This window comes from Halichoerus grypus, chromosome 13, assembly GCF_964656455.1.
Source record: "Halichoerus grypus chromosome 13, mHalGry1.hap1.1, whole genome shotgun sequence".
Lineage (NCBI taxonomy): Eukaryota > Metazoa > Chordata > Mammalia > Carnivora > Phocidae > Halichoerus > Halichoerus grypus.
Window position 1 is genome coordinate 14,693,382 of NC_135724.1, and position 12,538 is coordinate 14,705,919.

Here is a 12,538-nt window from a genome sequence, read left to right on the forward strand (position 1 = left end):
GCAGGACGGTATCTCGGGCAGAATGATAGCTTTGCTCGAGGTCCCAGAGATAGTAAATGATGAGGCTGGGCTCCGAACCCAGCTGGGGGATTTGAATAATTATCTGTCCTCTGTGAGTCTCTCAATTTCCTGATCTGTAGAAAAAAGATAGTAACACTTCTAAGAATTGTGAAAATATAATGAGAATGTATATAAAGTTGTCTAATATGGTGAGAGAGTGCTTCGTTGTTGTTTTTATATTACTGTTTTGACTTTTAGTCCTGTCCTCAGCCCCTATCTCAGTAAAGGGGTAAACATAGGACCTCAGTTGTGTTTTCTTTCTCAGTCCTTATTGTGGACACCTAAGAGAAAGTATTAGTGAAAGAACTGTGGAATTATACAAACACTGGGATGAATTCAGTAACTGTTTACTTTATGGGTCAAAATGGCCTCATATGTCATGATTTTCATTTGTGTTACATTAATCCTTTTCATCAGTCTTAGCTCAGTAACTAGTGAACTGCAGGAAGAAATGGCATGACACTGAAGACTGAGAAGGCAGGGTCTGATCCTGGGGCTTGGGCTGCCCAGCGATCGTCCACAGACAGCGCCAGGCCAAGTCCTGCAGCAGAGACAAGTGGCCGAGGGTGGGGCTTTCGTGCCAGTCTGCCACCTGCTTGCTGTGTGGGCCCTTGGTCGGTGATGTAACTTCTCCAGGCCTCAGTTTCCCTGTGTGTGAGACCCAGGTCATCATAATAGCTCCCTCACGGGTGTCTGGGGGATGAAGTGAGGACAGCGTGTGAACCACTTTGAACAGGGTCTGGTGCTTAGTAAGCCCTTCAGAGATGTGCTTCATGCTGAGGGATCCTTTGAAGACCCTTTCTCCACATGACTTGTAACTGAATATAGAGTTTCATACCATATTTTATAGCAATTTACCTTCAAATCCCAGTTCACCAGGTCTTTATCATTGCCTAGAACACCAGGGACTCTGTTAGCTGTCGCTGTTGGGGACTTCTTCTAACAGATGAAATGGACCAGTTAACTGATAGGAGGATTTATATCATCAAGGCTCCTTTAATTGATTCATACACTTTTTTAATATATAGAATGCAATATGAAAAATATGTTCAGAAACATACAGACTACTTATGAAATGTATTGTATGTCGTAGTGCAGAGGGCTGTTACTATTATGTTGGAACCCTGAAAGAATACACATACATATCTGTGTCCCCAAATAATTAGCCTGCCCAGACTTTTCTCTAAGGAAAATCTAGTCAAAGACTGAGGAACTCAATACCTTCTCTTTGTGTTGTATTGATTCCACTCCTGAATTTGTTTCCAAGGTTCCATTTTCTAAGAGTAACCAGAAATTACATTTGTCTACTGTTTTCTGGTTTCTTATTTCTCAATTATGAGTTTCTGGTTTCTTATTTCTCAATTATGAGAAATAGGCTGAACCCCCGCTCTTGGACAACACAAACAAAAACAGCAAGGGCAACAAAAAACCACACTTTCCCAGACAGAACAGCAAAAGCAGAAGAGACAGTTGTTCAAATCAAATTACAAAGACCACCTTAAATTCTTACTTTGGTGATCGATACTAGCTCCGGTTGTTCTTTGGAGCTCATTTGGCCTCTAGCTCAGTCCTGGCCCTGAAGGTGCATCTGGTTTGGAAGGGCTGTTGCTCACAAGAGCAGGAGGCTACTAAGGACACCGCTGACCCCGCCTTTCTACCCTGTGAAGTGGCTCTGTTTTCCTGTGAGACGGAAGTGAGAGAAAGGTGATAATTCATGGGGAAATGATAATCCTCCGGGAGTTTCTAAAGTAGTGGTACTATATCCTGTCCAATCATTATTTTTTAACATACAGTTTTCCTCATTATATTTCATTTATTTATTTGTTTTAGAGAGAGAGAACACACATGCGAGCATGAGCGGTGGGGAGGGCTGGAGGGAGAGGGAGAAGGAGAATCTCAAGCAGATTCCCCGCTGAGCTGAGCACAGAGCCCAGTGCAGGACTCGATCTCTTGACCCTGAGATCATGACCTGAGCCAAAATCAAGAGTCGGGCACTCAACTGACTGAGCCACCCAGGCATCTCCCTCATTATATTTCAAAATAAAAATGCAGCACAAAAAAATAAATACGCAAAATGAGAATGTAGACCTATATTTAGTCACAAATTTCCATATTTTGTTGAGCAAAACACCAGGGTACCAAATTTGGAATGTTGGTATGATCTCATGTTTGACAAAACATGTATTATTAGTAAAACCTACCATTTATTCAGTACCTGTTCTATTTTTGGCACTGTTTTAAGTGATTTACATATATTGTCTTGTTTTCTCCTGACATTAATAATAATATGATGTATTTTAATAATAAATAATACACCATTTATCCTCATTTTACAGATGTGAAAACTGAGGCTTAGGTTAAGTAAGTTACTCAATCACATGGCCAGTACGTGTGAGAGTCGGGAAGATCCTGACTTCAGCAGCGCTTTGCACAGTGGTATATACTGCCCCTAACAGATATATAGAGAGATACATAAAAATGTTAGTAATTGTTATCTATGGATGTGGAGTTTTTTTTTCTTTTAGCTTATTTGTATTTTCTCATTTTCTTCAGTGAGCTTATTTGCCTAATAAATAAAAGGGGGAAGAAATTGAACCATTAAACAACTTCCTTTTTGTCAAAACAAAAGGAGATAGAGGGAGAAAGGAAAGAAGGGAAAGTAACAGAAAGTAAGGTAAAAAAAGAAAGGAAGAAAAATGGAAGGGAGAGGAAGGCAGAAGGGGGAATAAAGGAAGGAAGGAAGGAAGAATGAGAGGGCAGGATGTCTTCCTAAGGTGGCCGGAAGGGGGACTAGATGGGTGTCCACAGCTCTGTACCATCATGCCTCATTTTGGGCATGGCATTGAATGCAGTCCAGCTCAGAGGACAGGAGCGGAGGAAACTGTCCTTCAGAACACAAGAGTGTGGGAAAGGGACCTGCACGCATTTAGAACTCTGTTCTTGCCAGTGTGGAAAGTTAGGTATTGCAGTACGAAAATGAGTTGTAATTAATATTGAGATCTTACCTTCTATAAAGTGTAGTTGAAGCAGACACTATTAGCTACCAAAAAACTTGCCCCATTTAATTGTCAAGGTATATTTTGGGCACCAGCCGCGGAAGGGGGCAGAGTAAAGATTAGCAGCTGGAGTGGTAGCAGTTCAGTGGGAGAATACAAACAACGTGAGGGCAGCAGTGGGACATAGGAGGGTGACCATACAATTTATCTTTCGAAGTTAAAAGGGTTCCTATTAATCATTAGCTGGGACAGCAGACATAATTTAGACCTGTCCCTGACAATCTGGGAAGTTTGATCACCCTAGAGAGGCCAGATAAATCAGAAGAATCAAGAAGCTACAAAAACCAGATAAAAGACATGAATATGAAAAGCAAAGACAAACATTTTTGCAAGGCCAGCCTCATTAATAATCAAAGAAATTAAAATGACAACAACAAAAATGTTTCCTTTCACTTTTCAAAATCGCAAAAATCATTTAAAAAATAATAGAGCTACTATTTATTGAACTCCATGTACTTTCTACACCTTTTAAAAAAATTTAATAAAGTTTTTTATTTTAAAATAGGTTTATATTTATAGAAAAGTTGCAAGACTGTTACAGGAAGTTCTCATATACCCTATATTCAGTTTCCTTTTACATGACTGTGGAACATTTGTCACAGCTAATGAACCAATATTAATACATTATTTTTAACTGAAGTCCATACTTTATTTGGGTTTCCTTAGTTTATACCTAATGTCCTTTTCCCATTCATTTCCCATTACATTTAGTTAGCATGTCTCCTTAGTTTCTCACACTTCATTGTTTTTGATGACCCTGACAATTTTGAGTCCTGGTCAGGTATTTTGTAGAATGTTCTTCAATTTGGGTTTGTCTGGTGTTTTCCTTATGGTTAGACAAGAGTTATGGGTTTTTGGGAAGAAGACCACAGAGGTAAAGTACCATTCTCATTGCATCATATCCAGGATACGTACGATCAACATGGCTCATCACTGTTGATGTCAACCTTGGTCAGCTGGTAGTATTCTCAGGTTTCTCCACTGTAAATAACTCTTTTCTTCCCCTTTCCATGTTCTACTATTTGGAAGGAAGTTACTGTGCAGCCCACATTGAAGGAGTGGGGAGTTACGTTCCACCTTGTTGAGGGCGGTGTATCTACATAATTATTTGGAATTCTTCTGCACAGAGAGCTGTCTCTTCTCCATTATTTATTTATTTAATCATTGATTTATATTAGTATGGACTTATGGATATTCATGGTATCTTTGGGTTATAATCCAATATTTATTTTGTCAGTCAAATTGTCCCAGCTTTCTTTCAGGTTGGCTCCTATGACTCTCCGGCAGGCTCCCATCATTTGTTTTTTAGCACGCGCTTACTTTCTGGTGCTGTTAAGATGCTCCATGCTTTTCTTGTATATTTAATGCCCCAGTCCCAGAATCAGCCATTTTCTCAAGAAGCCCTGGTTCCTTTTCCTGGAGAATGGTATTAGAAACCAAGATCTGGGCCCTAGGTGTACTTGTTGCTACTGGGTGTTGTTACTTCTACGCCCTCTTAGCGGACAGTGTTATGAAATATGTACCTATAGTACCACATATGTACCTATATATCGATATTATTTTTCTGTCTATATCCATGTCTGTAGTAAGCTAAACATGAGCTCATACTTAGGACTGATTCTCACCCAGTACTGCATGGTTCATTCTAGCTTCTCACTTCGCTTATCTGAAACCTGTCAGTCCAACAACAGTGAGAGACTTCCACCACCCACCATACATTTCCTTATACTCAGTTTAGGTGAGAGTGCCAGAAAATTGGCACTATTGGTGCTATTGGTGGGAATGTTGGTACATCCTTTGTGGAAGGCACTTAGGTAGAATATGTCAAAAACCTTAAAAGTGGGCCGCCTAGGTGGCTCATTCATTAAGCATCTGCCTTCAGCTCAGGTCATGATCCCAGGGTCCTGGGATCAAGTCCCGCATCGGGCTCCCTGTTCCACTAGAAGCCTGCTTCTCCCTCTCCCACTCCCCCTGCTTGTGTTCCTGCTCTCTCTCTCTCTCTGTCAAATAAATAAATAAAATCTTTAAAAAAAAAACCAAAACACCTTAAAAGTATCAGCTGGTCGAAGGTCAGAGGATCAGTTCAGTCTCTAATCAAGAGGGACAAAGGCAAGGAAAGTAGGAGCCCTTTGAACTAAGGCCTGAGTTCTGGACAAGGGAAATGAGGTAAGCACAATGGAAGAAGAGGAGAAGTTAGGAGACTTGAGATATTGAGATGGAAAGCGTCAGCCTTGATGGCATTCCTCTTTGGTGATGGGAAGTGGAACTCTAGACCCTATAGCAGGGCCTCAATATTAAGTGCAGGAGACTCTAGAGGCCATCGGTTGCTGAGCTGTCACTTACTTATACGCAACACACAAGACGTCATCACACCAGAACACCAGAAACAAAGCACATGCTCAGCAATTGCTTGTAAATCAATGGAAGGTATCTAACCTAAAGCAGGCACCTGTGTTAGGTGCTTTATTCAGGTTGAATTTTAACCTCTAGTGAAATCGAGTTTTTGTAGAGAAGGGGGATACCTGGACAGCTTTGCAAAATTTGCCTTTCACAACCACAGAGCTGGAGTTTAGAGACCATCAGTCTAGGACTGCATGGTCGATGGACCGATCCTGTGTCATGGACTGTTCATTGGTTTGCAATAAGTACAGCGATGGAAAGCACTTAGAAACTTTTATGGTATTTGACATTACAGAAACATCTAGTCCTGGGATCATTTTTCTAGTACTTCCTATTTGTAACAGTATTTCAATAGTATTGGTTTATGAAGGGTTGGAAATGAAAGAAACAGAACGGTCTGTCTTTTTTCCCCTCTCAAATTACTCATTTATAGTTTGGTTCTCTACCTTTTCAGAGAAGAAAGGTGGTATAAACATGGGCCCCGGAGGTAGGGTACCCAGGTGGGAATCTGGTTCTTCTGCTGTCTGGATGGTGGACCTTGGGCAAATTACTTAATCTCTGTTCCTCAGTTTCCGCTTCTGTAAAAATGGGCTACGATGATGACAGAATTTTTTGTAACTATGTCCTGAGGTGGTTGTGATAACAGAGTCCACACATGTAAAGCAGATAGAACAGGGCCTGCCATGTAGTGAATGTTGCACAATTACTAGCCACTGTTATCTTTATAGATGAAAAGCAGACCCAGAGAAGTGGTGAGAGGGGCTTGTGGTTACAAGGCTACTCAGAGAGAGACCTGGATCCCCAGACATACCAACAGATTCTGTGTTCTCATTTTTCTCTTAATCGCAAATCTCTCCCTACCAGCAATGATCATACTCTCTGAATTCTTGCATGCTCATCTCCCACTCTGCTCTGACCCCTCATTTACTCTGTGCCCTCCTCACACTGTTCACTGTAAAACACGTCTCTGTCATTGTGGTCTCAGTTGGGTCCCTGCCTCCCTGACCACGATGGAATCACTGCTTTCCTGTGTTCTGGGGCTTTCGTTTCTCTACTGGAGTCATCACAGGGATTACCTGGGCTGACTGATGTCCCGACAGAGCAGCAACTCTGCTGCTTAACAACAATGAGGACGTGTCACAGGATGACTGCAGCAGAGATGAGTGGTGACTGCAAATGTTTATGAAAATGATGACTGATTTTCCTGCAAAGAAAAATGAATCACACAATATGCTGCTGATGCAGGCCATTAAGTCAGTCCTTGTGGGACAAGCAATATTGACCTGTCGTGGAAAGAACAGTGGGCGACAATGGACAAGATGTTTTAATTCTCATCAGACCCTGCCCATATGAAGGAACTGATTTACTACAAGACTGGAGTTAGTCTTACTTATGTTTTGTAAAACATAAACAAGCAAATAAAAAAAATATGCTCCCTTGCCTGTCTGCTAGGCCTCCTAAAAAATTCTTTATTTTGAGACGATAAAGAGCACCATTCTCCTCATATAATGCCTCTCCTCCCTCAAGGCTTTAAAAAATCATTTTTGAACCCTTTCTAAATTTTATGTCCTTGGACTGCTTATATGCCATACTGTATTTCTTAAAAAATGATTTAGTGAGGATTTATTGTGTGCTGGGCCCTTTTCTAAGAGCTTTATGTATGTTAACTCATTTGATCCTCACAGCCACCCTGGGAAATACATTCTCTTTATCCCCTTTCTAAGTTGGGGCACAGAGAGACGCAGGGACTGGCAGGGTGAATGTGCTCCTGGCAGGTGTCTGCTGGGGTCACCCGCTCACCACTGCATGAGGAGCAGTGAGGGAGATGCCATTCCTGCCTCCGCCCCTCAGCCGCCCCTCATGCCCCTTCTCCCTCATTCTGTCTCTTTCCGACCTTTCCCCTTACCTGAGAGCATAGCATTCTACTTTCTGTCCTGTGGGGCAGTGACTGGGTCGTCACTGGAAGTTCCCGCCACTTCCTGTCCATCTTCCTCTGCTTGAGAACAGATCTGAATAATGAAGTTGGGGAAATTGTAAATACAGACCCTACAGTCTGATGTAAGCATCCCTAGGACCTTGGCTTTCTCCTCAGAAATACAGTCCTTAGATTTGTTTTGTTTTTTCAGTAACATGTTTTTAGGAGGGAGGGAGAGAGAGAAAGAGAAAGGGACTGTGGAGTAATGGGAGATATTTTAGAAGCTCTGGAATCTAATTGTTAATCCTATCATTGATTAGCTTCTCATTGCTTGAACAGAAATTGGGGTGAGAATATTGAGGAATTCCCCAAAATGGTTTGTGACCAAGGGCCAGATTCTTTTTTTTTTTTTAAGATTTATTTATTTATTTGAGAGAGAGCTAGCAAGCAAGTGAGCATGAGCAAGGGGGGTGGGGGGCTGAGGGAAGGGGAGAGAGAATCCAAAGCAGACTCCGTGCTGAGTGGAGCCTGACGCTGGGCTTGATCTCACAACCCTGATATTGTGACCTGAGCTGAAACCAAGAGTCAGATGCTTAATCTACTGTGCCACCCAGACACCCCCAAGGGCCAGATTCTTATACCATTTCTTTTACTGTTAGAAAGCAAAAATACTAAAGGAAGAAGAAATATGTGATTTAAAATTACATAAGCAGCAAGTAGGTTCTTTTTTTTTTTTTTTAAAGATTTTATTTATTTATTTGAGACAGAGAGAATGAGAGAGAGAGAGCACATGAGAGGGGGGAGGGTCAGAGGGAGAAGCAGGCTCCCTGCCGAGCAGGGAGCCCGATGCGGCACTCGATCCAGGGACTCCAGGATCATGACCTGAGCCGAAGGCAGTCGCTTAACCAACTGAGCCACCCAGGCGCCCAGCAGCAAGTAGGTTCTTATATCAGGTTGGATTCCAGTATTATTCCAGTGTTCTTAACTTAAGAAGGCTACCTCAAAGCAAATGTCAAAAAAAAAAAAAAAAAATTCAAAGACTCGATTGACTAATTTTAAACCAATGCCATTTGAATTAAATAAACAGTATATAAAAAGTCTAGATGGATGAGATCTCAGTAATCTCATCCATAATATTTTACGAGATTCTATAGTGTGACATATACTGTATTGATTGGGAAGGGCATCTTCTCTTCCTAGAGCAAATTAATCTGGACACAAATGATAATCAGTGCTAATACTGCAATGCTGCCCAATGCCCAAAGAAATAAGATTTTTATGCTTTCAATTGGCCTCCCATTTAGTAAATGTTGTATAAGATGGCAGGTAAGACTTCTGTGTCTCTAGCACGCTGCTTGTAAACATGAGTTGAAAGACCCTGGCATCTATACTCAAGTTTGCAGTAGAGAGAGTTCTGGAGCTTGTCTTGCCTGCCATTTTTTGACAAGTATGGGAAAACTAGGCTAAAAAGGGTATACTTGCCAGAAAATAAGAGAAAGATAAATTGGAAAAAATAACAAACTTTTAGAAATGATTAGAATCTTTGAAAGAAATCGTTATCTTGTACATGTTACGTTCTTTAATTTTGGTACTTTAGGAAACAATAAAGCACTGTCAGCTTGAAAGAATTTAATGTAGCATCTAGAAATGAAACACAGACAACCCATTCTCTAGCTTTGGAAGTGAAATATAGGCAATTTATGTTAAGTAGAAGAATTTTACAGAACTTCGGATTTATAGAACCAGATCGCAGAGCCTTGAATTTAAGGATTTTTATGGGGAGCAAGGGAAGAGCAGGGACTGGGGAGTCTAAGACACATCATGATTAAACAGTGGCTCTTACTGGCTAGATCTTATAGTATAGTACAGATCTATTAAGTTAGAAAGAAAAAGAAGTTTCCAGAGAGAATCAGTGTGGACTTAGTAGATCCTCAGACTTGTGATACATCATATTCAGGGGAGTCAGTGTATAGGGAAGACAGGGCCTTGGCCCTGGTGGGTAAAGCAGAGATTATATACATACATTCATATATATTATCTCTGGTGGGATTGTACTGTCTGAATATTCAGAGAATAGTGAATTCTCCACACCGAGGAGTGAGTCCTCAGACACACAGAAGCTCAAGATGGAAGATCTGGGTTGTGTCACACAACACCAAGTGCTCTGATGAAGACTGTCTTGGCAGGGCTGACAAGAGGGACATTGAGGAGGCAGGGGACCTCCCAAAACCATTCTCCCTGTGCTCCAAATACCTCCTTCCTCTGTTGCTCTGATGCTGACCCGAGCCTGTTGACCGCATCTTTCGTGGTCCACTCTTCATGTGATGTTTGGCCTGCTCAGGATTTGCCCCTATACCTACTTCTCTGACTGTAAAAAGCCATTGCGTATCCTCTGTGCTTGCTGATTCAGTTTGAACAGCTGCCTGACTTACCAAACATTGGCTTATACATTTTCCAAAGTAAAAACATGATCGTCAGTTTCATAATTTTGCTTAAGATGGATGCTGTGGGTAACCATTGTGTGTAGTAGCTAATGCTGATTGTGATGTTAGATAAAAGGAAATAGCAGGAAGCAATAAAACCAAATGATAATTATACAGTTGTGTTTTTAGTTAGTAAGTAAGCCAGTTATCTACCCATAAGATTTATCCCAAAACAAAATTAACCATTGTGTTTTTCCTCTATTTTTCTCCTGCTACTTCAAGAAAGTTAACCTGCTTAGAAGAAGGTAAAGAGGAGTTGTGAATGTTTAAAATTCACAGAAAATATTTCCTCCTTTGCTAATTGTTAACGTTAAAAGACTCAGGACAATACATAAGCAAAAGTAATAGAAAAACACATTGCTCTCTGTGCAAAAGAATTCACATCTGAATATAGTCAAAGGCAAAATATTATAATTGTTGGAACATATTTTCCCTACTGTTTCATAGAGTTATGTTTATGTTAAATAGATGAGTCATGGGCAGTTTTATTTATGAGTTATATGCTCTTTCACATTTACTAGTTATATCTATAAAATATGGACATTTATATAAATTTTAGAAATATATTCATGTATTTGATATATGTTTAAATATATAAGTATCTACATATTTACTGTATATTTATATAAATATAAGATTTAACAAATAATGTATTTTTGTTCTCATTTATGATGTATGCTATGAATAATTTCTGTTAAATCTCATGTAATCAAAAACTCACAGTGTGCTGATCTTTTTTCAGAATCTTGGCTCCCATGCTGGGTAATATTATTTCTCTGAGATGTACAAATAGTTTCAGTTTTTTAAAAATGTAATTTGCAGCTATGTAGTTTTCTTCTAATAACAGCTTCTCTCAAAACCACAGAGCAGGGGTCAACAAAAATTCCTGGCTAACTAAAAAGCAATTAGAGAAATCCTCATTAATTTGACTATTTAATTTTTGTTTTTACTTGTAGCAACATTATTTTCCCCAGTAAAACACTAATTTCTAATTCAACAAATAATATCAAGGCAGAGGAGGATGAGGTGGAGAGACAAAAAGAGAGTTTGAAAAGCCATAAAGTAGCTTATAAAAAACTGATAGTTTTTCTTTTGACTGGCAGCTGCCAACTGCTTTCCCTGCAGCTGTATCAGACATGGTCACAGAATATTCTTGAAAGAGAAATGAAATTTATGTTTAATTATGTCTTTAAGCTTATGTAGGAAATCACTTTTCTGTCCTGCAGAGCTAAAGAACTACTCGTGTTAATTTAACGTTGTACTTCATGAATTGTTTTTATATTACCATGCTGATTAAGGTCATGAATGCATGGGCCTAAAACCATGTTAATCCCAAACAATATGCCTCTTTTGTTGTTTTAGATGTCAGGCATAGTAAGCAAGGTAGTGTATAGATTTTTGAAAAGTGACTTGGAAAATGAGCTCATTTTATGATATGGACTATTGAAAATGGAATTTGTGACTATTCAGATGAAAACTACTTTAAAAAAAAAAACCTCATTGACACGAAACAAACCAAACTCAGTTTTTCCAGTGGAATTGTCAGTTCTACAGTACCATGTGCCCTTTTGATGGACTACGTGATTAAATGTGGAAGACATTTCAGCCTGGTTGCCAGACTCATATTTAGATCCAGGGCTTCCCTTTTGGAATATGCAAATGGGATTTATGCCTCTGGTGAAAATAGTGAATTTGCAAAGATAATAAGAGAGAATAATATGAATTTCATTAAGTGAAATTTATCTTCATGTTCAATAGATTAAATTACACTACTTTTTAATGTTTTGAGTTTGCTGCAATCTTCCTGATGGCCTCTGTTTTTCTGCTCTGCTTCCTTTACTAACAAAAAAACTCTTGAATGTTTTCTTAGACACCATTTTGGTAGTCTACACCACTGTTACTGTTGATCAAATAATGCCAAACTTAATCACTAGATAGCTATTTAAGTTTGGAAAGAACAAGTAATACCCCTAACCCTTTGTTTTTTAGAGTCAGCACAGTATTAGAATGGATTATCCAATAGAAGTTTCTGAACACTGGGCATGGGGTGTGGTGATGACATGGAGCCAGCATGAGCATTGTGATCCCTTCCCGGACTGCAGGCTCTGTTAGGGGGGCATCATTTTGTTGTTTGCACCATTGTAGTTCCTGCCCTAGAACAGCACTTCTCACCTAGAATACATTCAATAAATCTTTTGAAAGAATGAAAAAAACAAATCAGAGCAATGCAAACTAACATAAATTCCTGTTTTGATGTTTGTTACTAATTTGGTAGACTAGAGGATACTACCCATAAAGTATATGTGGATTACAGCAAGATATTGATCAATTTGTACATGATATCTTTCAGGGAAAGATAAGTACATGTTCGGTCACAGTTTAGTTACTTCAGAGCCTGGCCAGTGGTCACTCAAAAAATACCTGTTAAAAAAAAAAGAAGCCTCTGGAGAGTAGCCGCATGGCATGCTGCGGTGCTTCTACTTAAATCTTTTTCGTGGAGATGAATGAAGACATTCATAAATTAGGTGACAGCAGACTTCCAGTTCACAGAGAACACAATGGGCTGATAGAGTAGGTAGAAAGTAAAAAGATGAAACATCAAAAGAATAATGCAAATGCTTATT

At 39.6% G+C, this 12,538-nt stretch overlaps 1 protein-coding gene across 4 annotated transcripts in view; it reads right to left on the reverse strand.

The window, feature by feature from the left end:
* CDH20 (cadherin 20) overlaps positions 1-12,538 on the reverse strand; it is a 203,615-nt gene that overhangs the window by 108,634 nt on the left and 82,443 nt on the right. Inside the window, exons 2-3 of one of the 4 annotated variants that reach the window (XM_078060233.1) lie at positions 7,423-7,525; positions 6,593-6,720 (exon numbers count right to left, since the gene is read on the reverse strand). The exons of the other annotated variants lie outside the window; for them this stretch is intronic. The gene's annotated coding sequence lies outside the window, so the exon portion shown is untranslated. The remainder of the gene's footprint in view (positions 1-6,592; positions 6,721-7,422; positions 7,526-12,538) is intronic. 4 annotated transcript variants of the gene reach the window in all.